The sequence below is a fragment of the Rhinolophus sinicus genome, chromosome 17 (genome assembly GCF_057876585.1).
Source record: "Rhinolophus sinicus isolate RSI-liver-muscle chromosome 17, RSI-T2T, whole genome shotgun sequence".
NCBI classification, from domain to species: domain Eukaryota; kingdom Metazoa; phylum Chordata; class Mammalia; order Chiroptera; family Rhinolophidae; genus Rhinolophus; species Rhinolophus sinicus.
The window spans coordinates 146,308,357-146,325,000 of record NC_142517.1 but is presented as its reverse complement, the minus strand read 5'-3'; the positions used below and the strand labels follow the sequence as shown (position 1 = coordinate 146,325,000).

The window sequence follows — 16,644 nt, the reverse complement described above, 5'->3', positions numbered from 1 at the left end:
GGAGGAGCAGGTAACTCTCTTGGGTCCAGAATCTCACAGAGACACAAAGCATAGATCTGTTCCCATTGGGGGAAGAACAGGACAGTCTCACCAGAGAACCCCACAGTGTGAAGGAGGCATTTGGGCTGGGGGCCATGGGAATGGGCAGGAATGTGGAAAGAGCCACACACCTAAGGCCCAGGAGCACAGGACAGGTCTAAGATGACCACTGGAGCAAAGGCAGCTAGAGCCCTCCTGCCACCACCAGGTGCACTGCACCAAATATCAAGCAGCAACACTCTGCCACCGGGGACATACAAACGTGTGAGCAGAGGCCTAGAGAATAAACACAGAATATCTCCAGCTCTCTATGGCCCACACTAAGCCTGAGGAAGCAGTATCTCTGCTACTGGAATTTGAAGTCGGTGGAAAAAAGAAATCAATCAATTTAAATTATCAGATTAACAAAGTAAGGAAGTAAAATTATTTGGTAACGTCAATACAGAAGAAGCATTTAATAACATTCAAAACGAAGCTATGATTAATAATCCTTGCAAACTCAGAATAAAAATAAATTTCTAAATCTAATATATATTGCAAAAAGATTACAGTGAACATCATTCTCGATACTAAAATGGCAAAAGTGTTCCCTTTGATCTAGGAAAAATAATTCCATTCTTCCTACTTTCATTCAGTACTGCTTTGGACATTCTAGCCAATTCAAAAAGATATGAAAAAGAAATAAAATTATAAAGTCTGAAGGTATTAAATAATATTATCTTTGATCATAGACAACATAGTTATTTATGTAGAGAATCCAAAAGAATATACTAAGAAAATATTAGAATTAATAAGTGAGTTTATAATTTGCTGTATGCAAGGTCAATAAAAAATTAATTTCTATATATATAAGAAATAAAAAGATAATAAAGTTTATAAATATATATATAATATATAATCATATCTAACTGCATTAAATTTCTAGTGTCAAATTACTCACAATGTACAAAATCTCTATGCAGAAAACCATAAAATATGATTGAAAAAAATTAAAAAGACCTAAATATATGAAGTATATACTATGTTCATAAATTAAAAGAGTCAATATTATAATTATGCACTTCTTTAAAAATTCACTTGACAATAAATTGAACGCAATCCCAGCAATGTTTTGGCAAACTGGACCAAGAAATTCTAAAATTCATATGAAATAAAGCAAAGTCAAAATGCCTTAAATAAAAGCATTGTGGGAGAACTTATTTTAACAGATATCAAGAATAATTAAAAAGTGACCATAGTTAAAAGAGTGTTACAAGTAGTGAGACTAATAGACCAATTAAAAAGAATACTAACTGGACTTATTAGGGAGAACACTTCATAGACTGTGTAGATGTCTGACCACTGTGCTGTACACCTGATGCTGAAGTTGAATAATACTGAATGTCAACTATAATTATATATATAGTGTATACATACACATATATAGTCACAGATGTGGAGTACAACATAGGGAATATAGTCAAAAGAATTATAACAGCTATATTTGATGTCACAGGGGTAGTAGATTGGGGGGGGGTTATCACTTTGTGAGGGGTGTAAATGTCTAGCTATTAATTGTTTTGTACACCTGAAACTAAAAAAAAAAAAAAGTACAGAAAGAAAAAAAAGAATAGTTGGCCCCTCAAGAGCAGACATACCAGAGGTGCCAAAAAAATGTATACACATGACTTGTATTCATCTTTGTTATCGGCGTATATTGAGTATTACAATTTTAATACAGTTTTTTTTTTTCCTTTCTTAAAATATGTATACATGCTTTTGGTACCCTCTGTATATGGACACTTGATTTATGACAAGATAGAATTAAAGAGAAATGGGCAAAGGACAAAATTTTCAGTGTTATTCTGTAACAACTGGATACCCATTTGGAATGAAAATAGAACTTGACTTTTACCTCAAACCATTCAGAAAAATCAATTGTAAGTGGAATGATCTAATGTAAAGAGGCAAAACATAATTAAAATTAAAATTGGAAACATTTCCTCATCAAAAACTCCATTAAAAATTGAACTATAATGCTTTTATATAGCAAAACAAACCATCAACAAAACAAAGAGGGAACCAACTGAATGGGAGAATATATTTGCAAACAACACCTCTGATAATGGGCTAATATCCGAAATATATAAAGAACTCATACAACTCAACAACAAGAAAAAACAAACAACCCAGCAAAAAATGGGCAGAGGACCTGAACAGAAACTTCTACCAAGACAGACAAATGGCCAACAGATATATGAAAAGATGCTCAACTTCATTAGCTATTAGGGAAATGTATATTAAAACCACTATGAGATACCACCTCATATCTATTAGAATGGCTATTATCAACAAGATAAGTAAAACAAGTATTGGAGAAGTTGTGGAGAAAAAGGAACCCTCATACACAGCTGGAGGGAGTGAAAACTGGTACAACCACTATGGAAAACAGTATGGAGGTTCTTCAAAAAATTGAGAATAGAATTACTACATGACCCAGCAATACTGTTCTGGGTATCTACTCCAAAAATCTGAAGACATTTTGCTGTAAAAATATATGTACCCCTATGTAAATTACAGCATTATTCACAGTGGCCAAGACATGGAAACAACCAATGTGTCCTTCAATAGAAGATTGGCTAAAGAAGATGTGAGATACATACACACATACACACACACACACACAGACACACACACACACACACACTCACACACACATACATATATATGTATAGGTGTATACACAGAGAGTACCCAAAAAATGTACACAATTTTAAGAAAGGAAAAAACTGTATTAAAATTGTAAAACTCAATATATACCTGTAACAAAAAATGAATACAAGTCATGTGTATGTATATAGATTTGCACCCCCGGTATATACATATATACATATATACAAATGTACATATGTATATATACACATACATATATATGTATGTGTATATATACATAATGTATATAATGTGTATATGCATATATATAATGAAATATATGTATATACAATGGAATGTATATATTATATACATATATGTTATATATATATATATATATATATATATATATATACACATATATATAATACATTATATATATAACGGAATATTACTCAGCCATAAGGAAATATGAAATAAATAATGCCATTTGTGACAACATGGATGAATCTTAAGAATATCATGCTAAGAAATGTAAGTCAGACAGAAAAAGCTGAGAACCATATGACTTTATTCTTATGTGGTATATAAAACTGAAATAACAAACAAGCAAAAGTCCATAGACACAGACAACAGTATAGTGATTACCAGAAGGTAAGGGGCGACAGGGAGGTGGAAGAGGGTAAAGGGGTCGAATATATGGTGATAAAAGGAGATTTTACTTTGGGTGGTCAACACACAATACAATGTATAAATGATGTATTGTACAATTATACACTTGAAACCTATATCATAGTATTAACCAATGTCATCCCAATAAACTTACTGAAAAAGGACATTAAAAAAGCAAGTCACAGAGGGTAAAAGATATTTTGCAACATATAATTGAAAGGGGGCTCTAAGTCTAAATATAGCTAATTTCTGCATATTAATTAGAAAATCAATATAATAGAAAATTTACAAACAACAGACAATTTACAAAAAATAATACCCATATGGCAATTATCCCATGTAACATAACCAGTTTAGTCAACAGGGAAATGTAAACTATACTGTCACGAGAATGGTTAAAATTAAAAGGACTGACTGACTATTCCAAATATTGGTAGAGATGAAACAATAGAACCTCTCATACACTACTGATTGGAGTGTAACTTGTATAATTACTTTGGAAAACTGGTTGGCAGTATCTACTAAAATGGAAGTATTACATACAATATAAACAAGCAATTTCATTGTTAAAAATATATCCAACAGAAATACATGCACATGTGCATGAAGAAACATTTAAAAGAACATTCATATCAGCATTAGTCATAATTGCCCAAACCTAGAAATGGCCCAAATGTCTATCTACAATACAATTGATAAAACTTTGTAGTATTTTATATAATGGAATACTATAATACATAGCAATGAAATTTACTGAACCATATAAAAACATTAATGAAAGTTAGAAATACATGTTTGGGAAAGGAAATCAAACACAAAGGAATGTATGTTATATGATTATGATGCATATAAACTCAAAAATAATGCTAAACTAAAATTTTGTGTTTAGGGATGCATGATGACATGTTAAAACTATAATAGAAAATGAGGAAGTGATTATTGTAAAAGTCATGAAAGTGTTAATCTGTCAGAAACTGATGAAAGAGGGGTAATATTTGCAAGGCAGAAAAAGTAGGTTTTCTGGGATGCAGAAAATGTTCTTTCTTGATTTGTATGATGGTTACATGGTCTTTGCTTGTAAAAACCATTGTTTTGTGCCCTTAATGCATAAAAATTCATAATAAAGAAGCTTAAAATGACAATAATTCTGTGACTAAATTTTATAAATTAAGTATTATATGAGATACAGTTCAATAACTATAACTTACATGTACTGAGAATTTACTGTGTGTTAGGAGCCACTGTAAGGGCTTTACCTCATGTAACCTTCACAATATTCAGAAGACATAGGACTATTACTATCACATTTCAAAGGTGAAGAGGCTGAGCCACAGAGAATTTATATAACTGACACAAAGTCACACAGCTAAAGAGGCCTCGGTTTGGAATCTGAACCCATGGATCACTATGGTTCTGGAGCCCATGATCTCCGCAGCACATCATGCCACTTCTCCAATATAGAAAAAGAGAGATACTCTCTATGCTGGGTGCCAATTTTTTCTGTTGTCAATGCTATAGTTTAGTATGATAGGTAAACTAAGTCTAAAATAATTGGTTTTTCATGGACTCAAGATATTAAATCTTTAATTTAGCACTCTACCTTTGTTTCATTTTAAGCTCTGCTAAGGAAAGAAGACAAATCATATTGAGATGACATATTTACTATTTGAATTTACACTCAAGCAATATCATAAATTATTTTATCCCTGTTGCCCAGCTTTGAAGTGAAGGTATACAAGAGATTCATCGCTAACCATAAGGAATATTTCTCCTTACAGGTCATATTTGTCTCCCAATCCAAAAAAAAGACATAAAGAAGAAGCAAAGGCTTAATTTAAAGAAGGGGGAATCTCTGCAAAAAGAAATCTGTTTCTCTGACTATTGGTAATATCATTTTCTAGTTCAGTCGACCTGGAAATCTCAGTTACTTTTTACAGAAATGGTGTACAGTGGTTTACTGCAGAAATTCTGGGGCTTGACCAAATGAACTTAAGTATCAGCTGCTATTTGCTACCGTGTTTCCCCGAAAATAAGACCTAGCCAGACAATCAGATCTAATGTGTCTATTGTAGCAAAAATTTATATAAGACTCAGTCTTATTTTACTCTAAGACTGGGTCTTATAATATAGTATAATATAATATAATATAATATAATATAATATAATATAATATAATATAATATAATACCAGGTCTTATATTAATTTTTGCTCCAAAAGATGCCGTAGAGCTGACGGTCCGGCTAGGTCAATTTTTGGGGAAACACGGTAGTTATTTGACCTGGGACAATCTACTTAGCTAAAAGCTGCCTCAGTTCTCTCTTGTGCAAAATGGAGATAATATTACTGTCTGCCTCTCAGGATTTTTTGAAGGTTAAATTAAATAATAAATGTAAATCATTTAAAACATCCTAGTACATAGTAAATTCCACTCATGTGTTTATTATTATTATTATTATTATTATTATTATTATTCCCTGAACCGATATTCTTCAAAATCTCACCTGCATCTTTTCTTTCCTCTCCATCTCCACTTACCCAACCTCAGGGTTTGCTTGCCTTCATCCCTTCATTGTTATAGTGCTATTTATTTTCCTAAAATTGTTCTTCTTGTCTACAAGTCTTCCAGCTGGAAGACAACACCAGACTAATATTCAAATGAGAAACTTTTTGTTCATGGGATTGGCCCTCGCAAAATAGTCTCTTTATTAAATTTAAATTCAGATTTCTTACTCTGATCATCAGTATTTCCCACAACTTAGCTGCAGCCTTATTTTCCAGTGTTATCTGGTCTTAGTCCAACACAAGAAATTTACTTTGTTGCCAAACTAATGAATTTACCATTCATTAAATGTGAAGTATCTCCCTTACCTCTAAATTTGGGGGGGCCATTTCCTTGACTTCTCTGTTAATATTTCCACCTGTATCAAGATCTAGTGCAAATGCAACCAGCAGGATGAAATCTTGAACCAATGAAGTTCAGAATTATTATATCTCCCTTCTTAAATCTCCAATGCTTTATTTTTTCACATATGTAACCTTCTAAAATTATCTGAAATGGCTTTATTAATTTGATTACCTCAGAATACTCTCATGATACTATAACCTAATGACATATCGTCTGCTTTATTTATGCCTGGGCATAGCTTATTTCCTCAAATTGAAGACAGAATTTTGAGAGTCATTTCCCTCCCACTTGCTCTAGTACTTACTAACAAAGTGTCACATTATTATAGGAGCATGTGACAAATATTTATTGACTCAAATTAAATAGAATTACTAAATATAACTATTAGTTTTGTCTCTCAGAGACCAAATCTGGAAATGGAAAGTAGAAGTAGTCTTAAGTCCTGCACTCTCAAAACAAAGAGTAGTGTGAGAGTGCAAAAGACTTGACCCATTCATTTTCAGAGGAATAATGTTTTATACTAAGTTTGAAAATATCTCTTAGGTAAAATGTTGCTGATAGTTTGTTTCAAGAAGTGCTGTGGAAAGGGACTGGGACCAGTTGGAGGCTAAAATGGAAGAAGATGAAGATCATCAAAGATCACAGTGTGGTCAAATTGTTGTAATGGATGCCCCTGAACTCGGATACACCTGAAGATGATCATAAATAGAGAGGAGAATGAGTCAAGGTGAACCCTACATTCCAAACATCTCTGTGTTACATAAAGTGGCTGAAGTACTGCAAGATTAAGTGGTCAGGCACTTCAAATTCTGAGAAGTAAAACTAACAGAAGCCTAAGATATGGTCTCTGCCCTTAGGGAAGCAGCTTTTATTGTATTTTAAAATTTGTCTTACCAAAAGGCATTTATCAAGGCAATTAGTTTTGGATTGCTAAGTGGTCCTATCAACGCACTCAATATAAGGCAACTCATTTGTTTCAGTTGAAATTCAATCATCAACCACTTATTTACTAAAGAATTCATATGTATGATCTGAGGTTTGGGAACAACGCTATTTTGCAAATAAAAGAAGGTTAGATCAGCTACAGAATTTCAGTACTCAACACCCAGGTTAAGAGGATAAGAAAAGAAGCTTTAGAATTTGATCAATCTCAAGCTTCATTCCCATGAATAATAGATTTAAAGTATCTGTGCTACATTTTCCTCACATGAAAAATGGAGATAAGAACACATCTAACCTCATATTATTGCTTAGATTAACTGAGATGTTGAATGTAAAATGCATGGGATAGAGTAAATTCCTAATAAATATTGTTCTCCACATCCCTCAATTTCCATAAAGTATTCCATTAAACATTGGATGAGGTTATTCTGCCAAATCATTTAACAATCATTTCAACTATTTTCTTTACTTTCTGTTTACAAATTTGCCCTGTCTCCTTCAAAATAAGCAGACTCCATAAACAATTTATAACGGCCCCCTCTTTTCTCCAAAAAGAATACAAACACATTTTCAGCCTAGGTATACAGTCAACACACCATAGGATATACTTGTATATATCCATGCTAATTTTATATGCTCTATATGTACCTGATATTTGTTTCCTCACTAAAAGTTCAAAGAATTAAAGGTGTCTACTAAAGCATCATGCTCTAATATATAAAGAAGGCTGAAGTTTAGCTTCTTTTTCAGCATGTAAATCAACAGTATTCACTGAATACCTTTTTTGTGTGCTTTGCATGGCATAAGGAAGTTATAATGCTTATTAACCACTAACATTTACTGAGCATTTCTCTATACCTAGAATTGTGTTATACTTCACATGTATTATCTCTTGCCACAAATAGTTCCTAATCTTCATTTAAAAAAACATTAAGCACTTTATTCACAGTCGCACAGCTAGTGAATGACAAATCCAGGATTTAAAACAAGGTAGTCTGAATCTAGAGTCTGAATTCTTAAAACATTATATTATGCTGCCATATATATATGGCAGTATATATATATATATATATATATATATATATATATATATATATATATATATTCCCCCTGAAGTAGTTATATAGGGAGACAATGTACAAACAACAATGTTTTCATCATTCATTCTACATTTTTTGGAAATTTTATTTCAGATTGTCCTCCAGATTATTCCATTTCATCAAACAAGGAATTTGAGCATGTCAAGTCTAATAATCTATGATTCTACGGTCCTTTCCAACTCTAAAATAATAATACGATAGCATTTAATTTTTTTCTTCATGAATGAAAAAAGACTCTTGGAGAACTTCAGAACTCTAATTCTAAACACTTTTTATCAAAGAATAATTTAGATGATTTACAAACTTTCTTTCAGGCAGCTACATTTTCACTCATTTCCTACTAGTTCAAAGCACTTCAATGAAGGAATTTAAAAGCATCATTTGAAATGATGGCAATGACATGACAGACAATACAGAAAAATAAACTGTAAATTTTCAAGATAATATCTAAGTAAAACAAAAATCCAAAAACTAATCAGAACATGTCCAAACTCAAAAATATTTAGTCTCTTAAATAAAACTTGTTTAACTTTTCCTAAGTTTTGGTAGAGGCAATTTTTTTGAAAGATCTTACAAGTATGTTAAAAACCTATATTCATCACTTTACATAGATATTGAGCAAGGTATTAAAACTTCTTGGGTCTCAGTTTTCTTATTCATAAAATGGAAATTGAAAAATGAACTTAAAATATTTGGGGAAGAATGAAAGGTACCACACATAAATTGTCTGATATATAGGAAATCTTAATATTCAGAAAATCCTAATACTTAATTCAATGCTCCTTTTTAAAACTCCTATATCAATGCTGCCTAAAATAACATTAATTTTTTCTTCACTTTTCTCAACTTACGATTAAGATGAAAAGCATCTTACTTAAATAATAAGTGAGAAATATTACGTGCGAGTTATGCACACAGAAATATAGTAAATCACTCATTAGAAATCTTGAAATTATACAATTTAATTCAGACTAGCAAACAGCTCATCAGATTTTCATCTTTTATATATGTTTTTCCTCAACATTCACAAATATCAAGAACTGTAAATGGAAATGTGTTTTTTATGACTGTCTGCCAAATTCATTCAACATGACTGCAGTCGAGTGAAAAAAATAAATATATATATTACTTACTGTATGTGGTGCTTGGCAATTTCAAAATGATTTGCAAACATTCATCCTCAAAATACTCCTACAAAATGCATCTGTGAAAGGGAAAAAAAAAAATCCAAAAGAGTAAGCAATTTGCCAAGGTCACAGAAAAACTAATCCAGTCCAACACACACTTAAGACACTACATACTTTAACATACTGAAATAAGGTTTTGCAAAATATAGATTATATATCTTGCGAAGTATAATGGGCTGATGGACAGAAATATTCCCAACTATATGCAAATATTCTGAACATCAGTCAAGGAGGACACTCTCAAGTAAGAGGTAAGAAGAATCAGCATATTGGTTTCAGAACTGTATACAAGAAACACAGTGCCCCAGAACACGGCAGCACAACATAACACTTACTAATAAAAAAAATCTGAGATGTTTCTAAGTAAATTTAGTTGGAGATTTGAGGTGGTTATTAAAATATTTCAAGTTTCTGAAATATACTTTTGATACACGAAGATCTCTAACTCTGTAGAGAATTTGGCTTGATTTATCCAGAGAATTGCAGCAATTCATTTCATAATTGCATATCAATACCAACTGAAGACCACACACTAAGAAAAATGCAGGTAAGCCACTTGCATGCTTCACAAAAATACACAGATATTAATTTTCTTCTTTCAGGAAGTCAGTGTGATCATAAAGAGAAGGTTATTTAATGAGATTTTATTAATTAATTTGTTTTTGAGGAGAGGTTTGGGAAGAGCACATTAATTTCAAAGTTCAAAATACCTCAACTTAAATGGATTTTATGCTATTGGCTGGGTATACTGTTTTGCATAGAAAGAACTGTTTTGAATAGTTGTATACTGTTTTGAATAGAAAGAACTATTCAAAAGAAACAAAATAAAACACAACTTAATGATAAGTAAAATAATATTTTAAAGTACAATGCATTGTTTCAGACAGATCAAACACACTATGAACAATACAAATAAAATTTTCCTAAGTAGCAAGCATCTTTAGAGTAACATATGTTCTCAGCAACCAACAGAATTTCTGCCCAGAGAAATGTGGTTCTTTATAGTACTAAGTAGAAACAAATCCCAGTTTACCAATACAGGAGGTGTGCTTTCGTGTTCACCAAAACCAACTGTAACCAAATCAACAGTTCAGCAAGCAGAACAAGCATTGAGTTGAATGTCTAATTTACCCTCCTCTAGTGTGTGAAAACAATAGGGTGGCCTTGGCCTCTACCTGGTACAGGAATGAATTATACTAATGGTCAACACAGAACCTCTCAAACAAGAGGGAACTAGATACAGTTGGCAAAGTTATAGTGAAATGTCAAAAGTAAATTAAGAAACTGTATTTTTATTAATTTCATTTTTCTAAGTTTAAAACTTAAAGTTTAACCAAAGATGCAAAGTCATAGCCATATATAATTTCTATAGAATTATAAACTTGCAACAATTAGCAGATCTCTATGTTCCTTCATACTTTAGCATATTCATCCTGGTAAGCAAGAGAACTAAAGTTAACACTAATCAGGTCTCGCCCAAATTGACACAACTAATAAGAGGGGATTTGGGGCCCAGACCAGCTTTTCTGACCCAGATAACTTCTCATTACAACGCCAGTTAGTCCCTTCATTGCAACCAGATCAGAGGATGCAAACTGGAGCATAATTACCATATCTGGCTTACTGACTGTTTATTCCACACCATGGATTTAAAAATATATTTTTTTTAAAAATATTCAAAACGGGAAGATTTCTCATACAAATCCTCATTTCTAGCTGTTTTGAAAGAGCAAAGCTTTTGGAAGGCTGGGCTCACAGTCCCCAGAGAATACAGAAGTGGTGGCTCTGGTATGGAACACACTTTGTGCACTCATCTATTTCCTGCTTTTCCAAGCTGTCTCCTACTCTGCCATTTTCAAACACTGGAGTGTTTTGTTCCTGATTTTACCTACGAACTACAATCAGACCTCTTTGCTATGAAACTGGAGGAAGGATTTTCCTCATTTATGCTCAAAAGCTTATTCCATTAGTTGAAGCCACTGCTTACAACTATATTTCACTGGATTCTTGTAATCAGGTATTATTGATAGTTACCTTATTTTAATCTATATACATGTTTTTAAATTTCATGGGCCTGAATTTCCCTTTGCTTAAATATACATTTGACTATTTTTAAAGCTAAGAAATTTACAAATACAAGTGGTACAAATCAAGGAAATTATCTCAAATAATGATTTTACATTTACCATGGACACATCTTTCAGAGACTTCCTGGATTGATAGGTACGACATTTGACAAAATAATAATAGAGAAAAAACCTTCAATTTAACTAAATAAACTGGATTAAAAGAACACTGACCACTAAAGGTAAAGCTATGCAATCTACTCATTGTGGTTATATCAGGGAATATTGCAAATAACTTGAGATATCATCATGTTTTGAAGAACGCTTAAAAAATGTGGACCTGGAATTCTGGGGTTGTGGTAATAGCAGCCACCTAAATCCTAAACACTTCACACATTCAGCAAAATATATACAGCCAACAAAAACAAACAAATAAACAAACCCCATACTAATCCTAGATCATCCACATAACTGGAAATTGGAGAATAATAAAAATGTTAAGTTACCTATGAACAGAAAATTAAACACAAATTTCTAATAGAGCTATTTTTTTAAGTTCCCGGTATATGTAATACAGAGGCCTAAGGCTTCCAGAAAAACTGTGAGAAAGAGGAAAAGAAAGTTCCTACGACACAAAACTTACTCTCAGAAAGTTCACTACAAGTATGAAAATATTGAAAAAACTATCCAGGCATATTAGCACATGTACACAGGAAAGAGACTTAAAACTGGAATTTAAGATGACAACATTTTTTCTGGGGGAGGAGTAAGGCATTTAAAAATCATGGAGATATGTGAAAAAGGCACAGCCCCCAGCTCCAAGAAGCTCTCACCAGTCAAATCTGGGACAATTGGAATATCAAAATAAATAATTATAATAAAGAACCAAATTCTTTAGAAAAAATAAGATATAAATAAAGAAGTGAAGAATGTAAGGAAGAAGGGAAAACCCTTCATTGCATAGAATGCCAATTAAAACATATGTATATGTATTGATGGAGTTAGAAAATTACCATTAGGCAAATGTTATAATTAATTGACTTAATCAAGAAAACACCTGTTGATCAGCAATGTAACTGAAAGTGTGATGACAAACAAGATATTTCCATAGCCTTAAAGCATCTTTCCACAAATCACTTACTAATTAAACGGGGAAAATAGAAAATTTCAGAAAGTGCAGAAACTTAGCAGAGACCACCTTAACTAAATGATCAATGATAATAACAGGCCAAATACAAGAGATGTGCCTCCAAGTATAATGCACTTGAGAAGGACATAACTTCTGTGGGATATCTGCCAGAAATGCATAAACTGAATCAATCATTAAGAAATATCAGGAAAACTCAAATGGAGAAGAGTCTGAATATTTTCTGGCCCGAACGCATATTGAGGAAAGTCTGAAAATATCTAGCCTGACCTCTTCCAATTCAAAGTCGTTTAAGACTGAGAAAATGTTCAGATTACGGGAAGTTTAAAAGACATGACAACCAAATGCATGTGTGATCCTAGCTGCACTGTGAGTTACATAAAACTATTTTGTTAATAATGGATTTCTTAATATCCATAATTTCACTGTACTGTAGTTATAGAGGACATCCTTATTCTTAGGAAATACACACAAAAGCATTTCAAGTAAAGAAACATGATGTCTGTGACTTATTCTAAATGATGCAGGGGAAAATTGTATATATGTACCTATATACATCTGCATTAATATGCATATAGTTATGTAATTATATATATAGACATAAGCATACGGAGACAGAGAGTAAAAGAGGAAGAGAGTGAACAGAAATAGTAAAGCAAAAGGGGAAAAATGTAAACTAATGAATCTGGACAGAGTGTATTGAGGGTTAAATAAAATAAGTGCAAATTTTCTGTATGTTTGAAACTATGTTAAAATTTAAAATTAGAGAATAAAGATAGAAATAAATAAATGTAGGCAGAAATAAATAAATGTTTTACTTTCATTGAGATATTTTGTGATCACAGGAAAATAGACCAATGAAATGTATTTAAGTCAAGAAAAAAATTTAAAATAAGAATTATTAACTGATGTTTTTTCACAACTAGGATAACATGAAATCCAGAATGGTGTGTGTGTGTGTGTGTATAAATATAAATATATATATAAATCCTGTATTTTATATATTATATATTTATATATAATGCATACATTTATATATCAAGTATGCATATATTTAAATTAAAGACATATATTTATTTTAACTGATATATGCATATATATCAATTAAATATATAAAATACAGAATGAAAATAAATGTGGAATCTAGTTTTGAGTTTTTAAATAAACCACACAGACAATATTATATTCAGCAAATTTAGCAATGTAGAGTTAAATAATAAAATAATGTTCACAAAATAGTCAGCAATTAAAAAAAAAGAAAAAAGATTATTAGTCTTTAAAGGCTGTCAATATAAGTGGATTTTCCTTATAGAATTGTTTTTTTAAAATTAAAATTACCATGTTCTATTTTTAAAAATTCAGAAAAACATCATAAAAATATAAAAATCACCTTTAATTCCTAAAACAATGTATCTGTTGTATAACTACTGTGTAACTATTCCATGTTTGTTTTCAAACTATTATTTAAAGTTATGCCATGTAAACTTCTATTTATAATTGTATCCCTTTTTTTTACTTAATTCTGAATTTCTTTTTGTGACAATATCATGTTTATCATTACAATGCAAGATCATTTCACTGATTAATGTCCCATAAATGCTATCATTTCATATATGTTATCATCTATAACTTTTTCATATATAAGTTATCAAATATCTATTACCAAAAAAACTAAAAACACTGCAAATTCTTTTTGTGCATATCTTCATGCCATAGCATGATTGTTTCCTTAGAATAAAATATCCAGAAGCAGAATTGCTGGATTAAATAGCATGAGATTATTAAGACTTTTTAAACTATATTTTATTAAGCATATACACACAATTTCATATTTCAAAAATCCAACAATCAGGTTATGTTTTACAATCACTGTAGCTGGTGGTGGTCATGACAGTTTTGTGCCTGTCTGTGCCCAGATTTGGCCCTGGCTCTTTATATTGCCATGTCTTGAACTGAGTTTTATGCATTCTTCGTATTATACATATTGAGTTTAATTCCCTTTTGAAATGTCTTCAAAAACGTTACCCCAAATTTTGACATTGAAAAAAAAATTGTTTATATGGACAGGCATAGAAACAGAGCAGCTTTAGTAATTATTTATTTTTGGAGGAATTAACACAATTCCTTATTTTCTTACAAAACAGCAGCCGATTACTTTGCAGGACCTAAAGAATGAAAATACCCACAAATAGATGAAGATATGTTACAGTCTTATAACTGAAAACATACAAGAGGATTGATTATTACATGACAAGTGATGCAAGTGAAGGCAAGAAACACTACAGATCCCCTTGCATGATCCAAGCAGCTATACCAGGTCTCAGTTCTAATTCATAGCAACAAGGTGGCAGAATGCCTGGATGTTACCCATTTTTGCACTACATATACCATTTACATTTTATTACACCAGATACTACTTTTTTTTAAGTGCCATTTTAATTAATTGTTCTCATTGATCTTCAGCTTATTTCAGCCACTTTTCTTTCTTCTTTTATTCACTTTGAATTCTTGCAAATTCCCACAGAGTTAGCAACTTTTCTAATTTGTAGATTTTATATTTTGTATTCTTAAATTCTGGAGATTAATGTAAGTATCATTCAGTATAATCACCCAATAAGACCCAATATTTGTTCTGCTATGGCAGGTTACTGGTTCAATGACAAAAAACAAGCCATGTGTCCTTTTACCCAAGACTATACTTTCTTTACTGGTCGATAAGAATATTGTGTGAGACAAAAACTAAACCTTACTGAAGATACATGAAATCCTTTGCTTTCCCTCATATTAAAGTCCTGTCATTGTGTCAGAGAATAAAATTAGATTAACTCAGAGTGATTTACTTCTCTCAAAGTCATGTTGGTTGTCCCCCCTATTTGTTCTGCTCTTTGAGGTGTATGAGAATCAATCACCTTTTTGATTTATTCTTCTATTTTCCTAGATATCAAAGTAAAATGATTAACATATAACTTCTAAAATCATCACTGGCATGCCCCCCCATTTCCATTTGGACTTCAAGAACTCTAGGCTAAGTCCCTTGCACAATTTCTATTGTAAATATGACTTGATAATAATCTTATGATAATTTCAATCTAAAAGATATGACGAATCAGAATCTCCTGAATATTATATACTTTAAACATAGCCCTTCTGAAGTCCATAGGCCAACTTGTATCAATATATAATTCCATACTTGGTCTACTCCATGATTAAATGCTTAGGCAATGCTTTGACCAAGATCCTGGACATGGTTCCCGATGACTTCTGACAGTGTATGTACTTGGTAGACAGTGTCTACATTTTAGCGTTGCCTAACTGAAAACTCTTCTATCCATCCCTCTCCTCCATTCATCCAGTTGGGGAGAAGTTGAGACCTATTTCCTAACTCAAGTAATTTATCAGTCAATTCTTTGTCCCCATTTTCTTTCACTGAATGTTTAAAGATGGCAAAGTAACTCTTCCAAACATCTACCAGCCGAATGGTGAATGCTTTCTCCTTTATCACCTGTTCCTCTCTACCTGAAGATATATAAAAAATCATTGGTTCCTTCAGCTTCTGCGATGAAGTTTTGCTTAACTGGCTCCACCCCACTCTCAGCAAACATACACTAAAACATGGTATATTTTACATCCTTCACTATATCGTTTCTAGTCTCTGAAGAAATTTTACCTTTTCCTGTACATATCCCTATATTTTGACCTCTTCCATTTCCATGAAGTTATTCTAAGAACTAATTAGAGATACAGGCAAAAATTCATTTTCAGAGAAGTTCATCAGTGTCATTTACAATATGTATAATTGTGAATCCTTAAAAGAAAACAGAGTCTCTAATAACTATGGACCAACTAAATAAGTTGTTATTTGTGTAACCGCTATAATGCCAGGCAGTCAGAAAATTCATGTCTCAAACAGTATTTATCTCTATGCGGAAATCTTCAGACTATATTTTTAAAACA

At 31.8% G+C, this 16,644-nt stretch overlaps 1 protein-coding gene across 6 annotated transcripts in view; it reads right to left on the bottom strand.

The window, feature by feature from the left end:
* GALNT13 (polypeptide N-acetylgalactosaminyltransferase 13) overlaps window positions 1-16,644 on the bottom strand; it is a 462,057-nt gene that overhangs the window by 423,060 nt on the left and 22,353 nt on the right. For all 6 annotated transcript variants that reach the window (XM_074336508.2, XM_074336503.2, XM_074336499.2 and 3 more), the window contains exon 2: window positions 9,424-9,494. The gene's annotated coding sequence lies outside the window, so the exon portion shown is untranslated. The remainder of the gene's footprint in view (window positions 1-9,423; window positions 9,495-16,644) is intronic.